Below are 10,067 nucleotides of genomic sequence, written 5' to 3' on the forward strand. Positions count from 1 at the left end.
TAAAGTCAGAGAAAAGTAAACAACATTTATTTCTATTTTTTTTCAGATATTAACTGAAAATATTCTTTAATGTGGAATATCGTGAAATATATCGTTGTTAAGAAATAAAATATTTGTGATATCCGATTTTTTCCAATATCACCACAAACAGCAAAATCCCATCATGTCTGGTTTGTTATTGTGTTTCATTTTCTGGAAAGTTCTTTTCTTTTATGATAGTTTTCATTATTATTCTGTTTCTTTTTTTAATGTGTTTTGGTTTGTAGAATGTTGTTTTTTATTTATTTATTTATTTATTTATTTTTTAAATATTCATTTTCTTTAATGTGTTTTTTGAGTTGGGGAATTTGTTGGTGTGATTTTCCCTTCAGGGCCACCGTAGTTATCAGATAAAGTTATATTTCTTTCAAAAGCCATTTTTCTAAATGTCACATAAATGCTGCTTCTGTGAAGTTCAGAGAAACCTTTTTTTCCGAGGTGGATTTCCTGATTACACACTGTAACCTGGTTTTCTGGGCTGCAGAAACTCAGAACTTAAGTTTAAGCAAAAAGCAGCAGCTGGATGAATAGACAAAAGCATAGTAACTGTTGCCAGGTGAGGTAAAATGGATCAGAGACCGCCACCAATGTGGGGAATGCAGTCCCGTTTAACTCCACGCTCTGACGGGAAGAGAGTTAAAACTCTGAGTAAAGCTGTTCAAAGTGCACCGTCTGCATTATTAATAATAGCACAAATAAATGAGGGAAGGGAATTAGTCTCAGTGGACTGCCTATGTGATGTGACAAATTAGGTCGTCTCATTGAGCAGAAAGGATGCATCAAATCCATCACAGCACATCAGAGAGATGACGCCAGGTCATGTATTAACGGCGAGCCGACGGGTGCGAGACGGTTAACCTGAAACAGGTCGTTTGTGAAACGAGCGTTGTGAAATTCTCAATAATTTAGGGCGCCGCGCATGATGATCAATTACAATCAGCTCGTTATGAAACCTGCTGACGGGGGGATGATGGAGGACTCCACAAATGTGACATTCTAAACCCAAATCGAGTCAAAGAGACGATAAATTAAAAAGTAGCTGAAAAATTCACCAGAATCTAGAAGTGAAACTTAAGATTTATTAGGATATTGTTTAAAAAAGAGAAAGTTATTATTTAATTATAGCTGGAAAGACACTTAAATTTAGCAAAGTAATGGCAGCAAGTAGATTACGAAAAAAACATTTCTAAAAGATATTCTATAATAGTGTAAAATGACAATTATGCATTTTTTTCCTTCAATAATAATGTTTTAAGGGAGAAAACATGAAAGGACTTCAAAGAAAGAAAACAAATGCTACTTATAGGAAGCTCTGTTATAAATGACTTATTTACTTTGTTTTCTGGTTCACAGAAAAACAATCATCTCCATAATCTCTCCAGCGTTTCAGGTGAAAGTTTGCCTATTCGACAGCTGGCTAATCTGACAGCGCCCACCTGCTCTCCATCTGTTGGAACGGGAAACAGGCTTTTCATGGAGCCACTACGACATGGAAACAACGCAAAAATCAAAGATGGCAACTTAAAACCCAATTAACCCACTGTATATCTATTAGAAGAGGTTTTGAAGATTTCCAAGTGAGACAATCTGAACCTCAGCCCATCAAAGGCCCACATAATTTGTTTAACCTCAAAGCCCCAAATTAACATGTAGGATTTCATTTTTTTATAGTAAAAATATTGATTTCATTTTATTTGCACAGAAAATCAAACCTTGATAAACAGTGAAAGTTTATTTCCTAAAAATCCTTCAAAGACTTTCCTGCTTTAACATTCAATTACATCTTGTATCTTTATTTTTTTAAAGGAAAAAGTCTTTTCCACTGTTAAGTAAGGTTCAGCAAATGTATTTTCTGGATTTCATTTAACTACAAAAATAGCACAAAAAACAACAACACAGATATTGAGGTAAATGTGGTTCTGTTCGCTAACTCGTTAAAACATGAAAAGTTACGAGATTTTGCTTTTTTTCTTCTTTTTCTCTGTAGAATATATTACAGTAAACGGCCAATCTGCCATTAATAACTGAATTATTGCTAACTTAATAAAAAATATTAAAATGAATATTGATAAAATGCCAATCTATGTACAGTAATTGCAGCTTGAACTGTTTTTAAAATTTTAAATCTATGTCTTTAACCTGATTTTTAGCCTTGGATAGACCAAGAACAACCCCCAAGGCTAAGCTAGCCCCAGCAACTTATTAACTCGGTGAGAAAAAAAATAAGACTTGATTTTACTTTTTAGAAGGTTATTTGTGCAACTGTTGGCTTATCTTGTGTTCTGCTGGAAGCCGCTGGTTTGTATCATGGAATCTGACAGTAAATTAGCTGCTAAATCATTTTTTCAAACCACTCTTGCAGTGATCAGCTGTTATCAAGTAAGAGTTTGATTCAATTTTCAGAAAAAGTTTTTTTTTTTTTTTAGTATAAAGAATAATTTAAAGCACTTTTTTTCACAGCAAAGTATTGGAACCACCATAGAAGCAGGGAATAAACAACCATATAAGAATAAACGTGTGAAAATAACAGAAAAAAAATCAAAATTTTATAAGAACAAAGTTGCAATTTTGTAATTTTTTTGTAAAAAGTCGTATATTCTTCTTTTTTTTAAAGAAAATGTCCTATTTAGCTTAAAAAAGTTTTAAAATTTCAAAACTAAAGAAACTTTTTTTTTAATTTATTTATTCTTGTTAAATTAAACTTTTTTTTCTTAAAGGATGACTTATAACTTGTAAAATTAAACATTTTTGAATCATACATTTTGTAGGCCTGTTTTATTTATGTAACATGAATTTTACAGTTTTATATTTGTTAAATTTTGACTTTTCTCTTATAATTGTAATATCTTTTGCATAATTTTCAAACTTTATTCTCATATATTTGTTTTTGTTATGGTGGTCCTAATCCATTGTTGTAATTTTTAAATCAGAACTGCATTTAAAAAAAAAAAAAAGGCCAACAAACCATTAGATCTTTTAACCCTGGAACGCTTTCACTTTAATAAGTGACACCATAACTTTTACTGGGTAATTTTCACCCAATATAATATACCCCCAAAAAATTGTGGGCTATACATTAATACATTTTAGATTAAGAGATACTCACACAACAATGAAAAGAGTGAGCTGTTGTTCATTTAAAAAGAGAAACACAATAAAATGTTTTTTTTTATATAAGTTTTAAAAATATCAACAGTGAAGAGAGCTATATAATTGTCTTTTTGTTGATAAAAAATTAAACTTGGCTGGGAGAGCCTTTAACAAAAGCAACAAAATCAATCATATGATCAATCATTTATGGTTTAGTTTAGCAGAGAAAATCTAGTTCAGAGATCTGGACGTAAAAATTCGGTTAAACGCCGTTCTCTGCCGCCATCATCATCCCTTTATCTTCTCAGAGACCGTCTTTCGTCCGGCTTTGTCGTCTTCGTGCACTGAATTGTAAAATTGGGGCACATTTTTGAGCCTAGTTGTCCTTGCACACATTTGCAAAATTGCAATCACTTGTGGACACAAAAAGTAGTTGTTGTGGGATTAACGACAAAATAGGGCTTAATGGAAAAGTTAATTCTCCGCATGCATATGACGGACGGCTGCGTGAGGCTTCAATCAGAAAGAACAGCAAAGTTTGAGAAGCTTTTGGGGCATTTAAAATCTCTTTTTTATCGAGGAAGAATATTTGAGAGTAAGATATTTGATTCTTTTAATGTGGAGCATTTCTTTTTTTTATCTACAATGAGGCACAGAGTGTCTGAGCCAGAAACGGCTGCAGCCAGAAATATTATCTTCTTTATTCCAGAGGAAAAAAAATCCCTTGCTTGTTTATATCTTTTCATAGAGAGAAACAAAAACCCTTGAGGCTGTTAAAAACACACAACCATGAAAGCACATTCTAGAAAATGTTGGGTTTTCAGAGAAAAAGCTTGAAATCAGTTATCCTTAAGACTTTTCCTTAAGGTACAGTTAAAAAAGAGAACTGATCAAAGGTTCATGTGTGTGCTCTTAACCCAGTTTCAAATGTCGAGTGGGCTTTTTGTGCAAATAAATGGGCAAATAAATAAATAAACGAATGAAAAGAGGACATGCATGATGAAAGGAAACATGCAGCATGAAAGGAAGTTCCGCCAATGCAAAGACGCTTTTCATGGCGAAACATCCCAAAGTTAATGCTGACACAAGCTCCAGGCCACATGGCTTTCACTCCTGCCCGTCCACTGGCAGCGCACATCTGATCTTTTCTATTCATCCACAAGCCCCCCTTCAAATGACGATGTGGCCTAAATATTGCTTGTCTGCACATCGGGTTCAAAAGTGCTGTGCATTACAGATTCTGCCCTGGATAGATGTTTGCATGTGCAATCCCTGCAAAAGCAGCTGAGACTGATGATGGAAAGACACAACCGCCGGCGGATCAGGCCCCATGTGGAAATCAAGAGATTTATCCTTTGCAGCATTAAAGATAAGTGAAGTGCCGAGCATAATCTCATGGAAGTTTAGGCCCAAATGTGAAAGCGGAGGGGTGCATGTTCGGGTGTGCTCAGATCCACCTGATCCGCACAGAATCACAATAAGTTCAGACACGTGTGGCTTTTGGGAGACAGATGTCTCTCGGCTTAAAAACTTCAAACTTTACTGCTTTGAGTAAGGATTAATATCTGCAACATGTTGTTGATGGTAACTCTTCAAAACGAGTCTGCTCTTTATCCTCCTAAAGAACAGCGTGGCACACTTTTTTTGTTGGTGTCTTTCAGTAAGGACAGCTAAGGTTAAAGGTCAGAGCTGGAATATGTCATAAGTTATTGTCGTCTTTTGAAGCACATTTCAAAAAGTTCTTTAGAAAGAGAAAACTTTATTAATGTTTTAGCTTTTTCATATGAAGCAGAAATATGAATAGCTGTGGAACACTTTACAAATCGGGTAACGAATAATGTAAAAACAAACTAAAAAGTTAAAGTTTCAACAGAAACTTTGAAGGAAATACAATGAGAGTGACGGCTAGAAAACATCTAATAACTACAGAGATCAAATAATGATGAAATAAGCCGACAGAGAGCAAACAAAACCAAACCTGAAACCAGAACTGAGAATGATCAAAGCAAAAAGTCACAGTAACAAGCACCAACGACACAAAACATAACTAATGATACATCTGAATATATTCAACCAAAGGAGGAAAATCTAAAAACGAGCAGATTATTTTTAGATTTGTAGTTAATTTGACTGTCATGCTGGTTTTGAAAGAAGCGGTTAAATGAAAAAATGATGAAACAAACTAGAGAAAAATAACTATGAACCATAAGCAAAACTAACAAAAGACCAAAAGCATCGACAGCACAGACAGGAAGTGAACAACTCAAAAAAACTTTGAAATTTCAGGTAAAACAATCTAAGACTAACCTATAACCAAAGAGACAACATTCAAACCAATTGACTTTTTTTTCCTTTTAAATAAACTTTTTCACTGTCATGTCAAAGTCAGTTTCCCCACTTAATACTCTTTGGAGTCTAAACTAATTCCTTTAGAATTACAACAACAGTTATGATTTATGTCCTTTCTGATAAATCTTCATCGTCGTGGGTCTCCTTCTATGATGAAGATCGACAGAATAAAACTTGGTATTTATCCAGCTTCATGAGTTGGTGACAGCAGTCGATCGTGAGAGTTATGGACCCGTAATTTAGTAAATCTAATGGCTTCACTGCATGATCAGCTATATATGTGCTTGTATCAACCATTTATATTTAAAATATTAAATATCAGGGAAAGTTTGGTTCTTAATATATAAAATAATAAACAAAATCAAATTCTTCACATGGTGAGAACTGGAATGACTTACAAAAAACTCTCGGATCAACCCACTTTTATTTCACAAGCAGATTTTAAAAACCATCTTGATGACCAAAGATAAATGTTGTTGTAAATCATTGCAATTATTTGAGTTAGAATGGGTTTATTTCTGATTTTATTCAATTGTACTTCTTGTTTCTTGTAATCTTTCTTTTTTTCTTTTTCTCAAAAAACAAAGGTTTTGCCTTTTGCCAGGTCATAGTTAAAAATAAGAATTCTGTTCTTAATCTGTCCTGCCTGGATAAATAAAGGTTAAATAAATACATTTTGGGGTAAATATGTTTGGTCTGGTCCCACAAATAAAGACTTTGTGTTGTTAAACCTTAAAATTGCTAAAAAAAAAAAAAAAAGTACATTAGAACTTGTCAAAAAAATTAAAAAAAACATAAACATGGAGCGCACAAACAGGAATGAAAATGTCGAAACTGCTTCAGCATCAGCGAGGCAAGTGCAGCGAAGTTCCACAGTGACAAACGCATCACCTCTCCACCCAGATCTTGGGTTCACTCAATGGGTCCGGATGACTTTGGAGTTAATAAACTAAAGCAAATGCAACTCAGAAATTGTGTAAAATTTCTCTGGAAAAAAAAAAAAAATCTCTAGTTTATAGTAACATAACAGACCCTCGTTATTCAGTAAAAACTGATGCTGCTTAATGTTTCCAATGCAAGATTTGATTCTATCTCAGTAATATTAGTAAAGTTTTGAGTTTCTGCTATGAGAGTCTAAATAAATGCATTTAAAAATGTCTAAAGTAAAGGTGTGATACCCGTGCCTCTCCAAAACAATTTGTCACCTTAAAGAAAAGTCTTTTCTGGTGTTCGAGCATTTAAACTAGTCCAAAAACGTCTTCTTTCCCTGAGGCAGAAATCAATTAAGATTTGGAGCAGCAGCTGCAGGTAAATCACACACACTTCCTCTGCATCAAATGCCCTCTGATTAAATGATCCATTTGGCAGAATCCCAAGTGTCAAATCCTGGTGGCTCCCTTGGTGATGATCTGCTCCTCCTGAGCTCCAGCTGATTGTAATGGGGACCGAGCTGATGGTTTGATTCTGGTCGGGGTCTACCGGCCTTCTGGGTTTTTGTCGGACCGGATTTCCTATTCAGAGCCACGTTTGAATCTATTGTCCTTAAGTGTTTTTGAACGAGCATTTTACAGCATTTTAAACAGGCAGGTAGAGTGTGGTGCCATCATGGAGGCTGCAGCTTCTATTTAATCCTGCTAGAAATGCAGTTAAAACACAAGCTGCTGCAGCCCTTTTTTAGGTTTGTGGAACAAACTATCCAGAGGATTACTGTCGGCGCCGAGGCTGTCACTCCGCAAAACATCAACAACAGATTTGAAAGTAGGAGGGATGAAATGACAACTATTTTAGATTTATTTTCAACTGTAAAAAATATGTTTTTGCTTTTAAATCGATACTAAATTAAGGTAAGTTTGGAGCAGACGTTTGTTGTGTATTTGCAGCAATAGATGACGTTAGATATTTGATGACAGTATAGGAAACAATAAACCTGTTTACACACGAAAACTCAAAAATAATTATTTTAGCATCATTTTGACCTTTATAGTGAGTTTTTAAGTTATTGTTTTAGTATTTTACACAGCAAATAAACATATTTTAACTTCAGATATATCAAAAGGGGTTCAAAATGTGATAATATGTCATGTTTTCTGCAGAAAAGTGATGTCCTCAATTTAAAACTACAAGGAAAAACTAAAAAAAAAAAAGCATTGTGGGAATAAAGCAAAACAACAGCTGGTTCTGGTTCACTGTGAGCAGGAAAAGGATTAGTGATTCCCAAACAAACAACTGAGCCACAATTTTAGCAAACAGACGCTCAACTTACATGCATTTTGTTAAAAAGAGTGATCAAACGGGTCATTTTAGAGCAGCAGAAAGTGTTTAAAAACCCAATCTGACCAGTTTGGACTGAAACTCACCATTCAAGGCTTTGGAAAGGACGACTCTTTAATCTCCAACAGACAGAAGTGTTCATCTCTGTTCAGGACGATCCTGCTCTGCCTCCTCTTCCTCTTCTGCCCACGATCAACAAGACTTCCCCAACATCTGTCGCTCTGGAGTGGCGCACTTTTTACTCCGCCCTCCTTCATTAATTTCTTCCCAGCGCCTCGGGGAGTTTTGGAATAATTGCGCCACTGAAATAATTCAGGTCGAGCGCGTGTGGCTCGCTGTGAGTGAGGATGCTGCGGAGGAGCTGCTGCGCCATGACCGCGCCGCGCTGATGCTGATGCTGCGCACTGCGCGCCGCTCAGATGGAGCGCCAGCCTGCAGATTTAAGGCGGGAGGAGCACCAGCGCGTCCGGCTCTCTACCTTAAATCCTGGAGCACTGCGAGGGGCAAAATGTCATGTTTCCATCAAACTCTGCAGTTTTCTGACACTTTAACACCAATCTACAGTTTGTCGAACTTTTGGAGTTAACCATTTAACTACCCCCCCCAAAAAATCAAATGCTTATTCCCTTCGTATGGAGCCCCTGAAAACATTTGAAGAATTTTAGTAAAAAAAAAAAATCTGGTCAGTGACTGTGCAAACCAGTCACTATCCCTTTTTTTTTTTTTGTTCTGGTTGGTGCGCACCAGATGGTAACTACAAAAACATTTTTTTTTCTAAACATGTAAGTAAAAAAAAAAAATTCAAGTTACTTTCTGGTGCACATCAGTTAGTTACCAGAATTTTTTTTTCCTTCAATTTTCTTCTTCTTCAATGTCTCTTTAGGGGTTCCGTACCTTTGGGAGTAATAGACAAAATCAATATTTTTAAAAACATGTTTTCGAAATATTCCCCAACATTTGGTTGACCTGGCAGTCAGAGGGTTAAGATGACACAAGAGTTTAGTCAGTTAAGATTTAACGATTGTACATCAAAATAACCCTGTTTACTTCTATTAAGTAGATGCATACAGTCACAAATTCTGCTTCTTAAACACCAACTCAAATGAAAACCTCTTCTTGTGGCATTTTTCTGGTGATGGAAGCATATTTGGAAAATTAAGCTCTAAATTGCACTTCTGATTTCTTTATTCAAATAATAAATCAGGAGTATATGGGAAGAAAAGAACATAGTTGTGACAGAAAAGAGGCCACAAGCTCCCTGCTCTGTCCCCAAAGGGGACGGGAAGGGGGACGGCGCTGCTCCGCCAGCAAAAGGCTGCAGCTGCAGGTAACATGGTGGATGGATGTACGTATAAAACTCCGTCATGGTGGATGGACATCTACTGAATGCTGGAAGCTGGTTTTGTTCAAAGCGGAAGTTGGTTTTCTATAGTCATCTTTGAGTTGCTTTTCTGTCTTGAACTTCCATCTAATTTCTTAACCCGCTGGGGCCACGGGGTTACCAGAACTCGTCTGGCTAGTGTTGGGTGAAGGGATGTATCCTGGACAGATCGCCTGCCTGTCAGACCTCTCTGTTTGTATTATGGACTGTAAAAATAATGGACTGAGCGAGCAATGAGGTCCCCCATTGGAAATGCATTACTTCCTCTCCTCGCGAAAGAAGGGCGCCGCTTTCACCGTCAATTCCTGAAACGGATATCGCCATTTGCAACCCATCTTCAGTGATTGGTCTGAGTCATAGCTGAGTCATCAAATCTACAGGAAGTACTGTAGCCAATCTGGAGTGAGTTTATTGCAACCGTCCGCCTCTTTCCATGCCTCTACCACGAGACCGCAGTATGTAAACAGCTTCTAGTTTAATAACGCCGGCTCGGGAGAATTGCTGCAACACGCTCTCAGTAAAATGCGTACATATGCCACGACTTTGCACTCTGAAATACCGTGTATAATATACGCCAAACACGCTTTTTGCGTGCATATGATACGCAATGGTAGAGGATAGGTTGCGCCGGCGTACAATATACACGCTTTTTAGGTTTCGTTTTGATCACGTGGTCAGAAATCCTCCGGCTCTTTTCTAAATGACGTCGTTCCTGGTTAAGGTTAGGATTATGGTTAGGGTTAGAAAAGCAAATTGTTCGTTTGTGGGGCTGTCTGTGATGCTCACGGCTCCACCAGGGGACGTGTCAATCGTGCAAAACACATTTAACACGTTTAGGACCGCGCGTATCATATGCACGCAAAAACCGGTTTTGGCGTATATTATACACGGTATTTCCCAAATCGTGGAATATGTACGCATTTTACTGAGACTGGGC

General features: G+C 36.6%; 1 protein-coding gene across 1 annotated transcript in view; it reads right to left on the reverse strand.

Moving 5' to 3' along the window:
* Window positions 1-8,468, reverse strand: part of lingo4b (leucine rich repeat and Ig domain containing 4b) — a 22,972-nt gene extending 14,504 nt beyond the window's left edge. Inside the window, exon 1 of the mRNA XM_024258309.2 lies at window positions 7,836-8,468. The gene's annotated coding sequence lies outside the window, so the exon portion shown is untranslated. The remainder of the gene's footprint in view (window positions 1-7,835) is intronic.
* Between the last annotated feature and the right edge of the window lie 1,599 nt (window positions 8,469-10,067).

Source organism: Oryzias melastigma, linkage group LG16 (assembly GCF_002922805.2).
Source record: "Oryzias melastigma strain HK-1 linkage group LG16, ASM292280v2, whole genome shotgun sequence".
NCBI classification, from domain to species: Eukaryota; Metazoa; Chordata; class Actinopteri; order Beloniformes; family Adrianichthyidae; genus Oryzias; species Oryzias melastigma.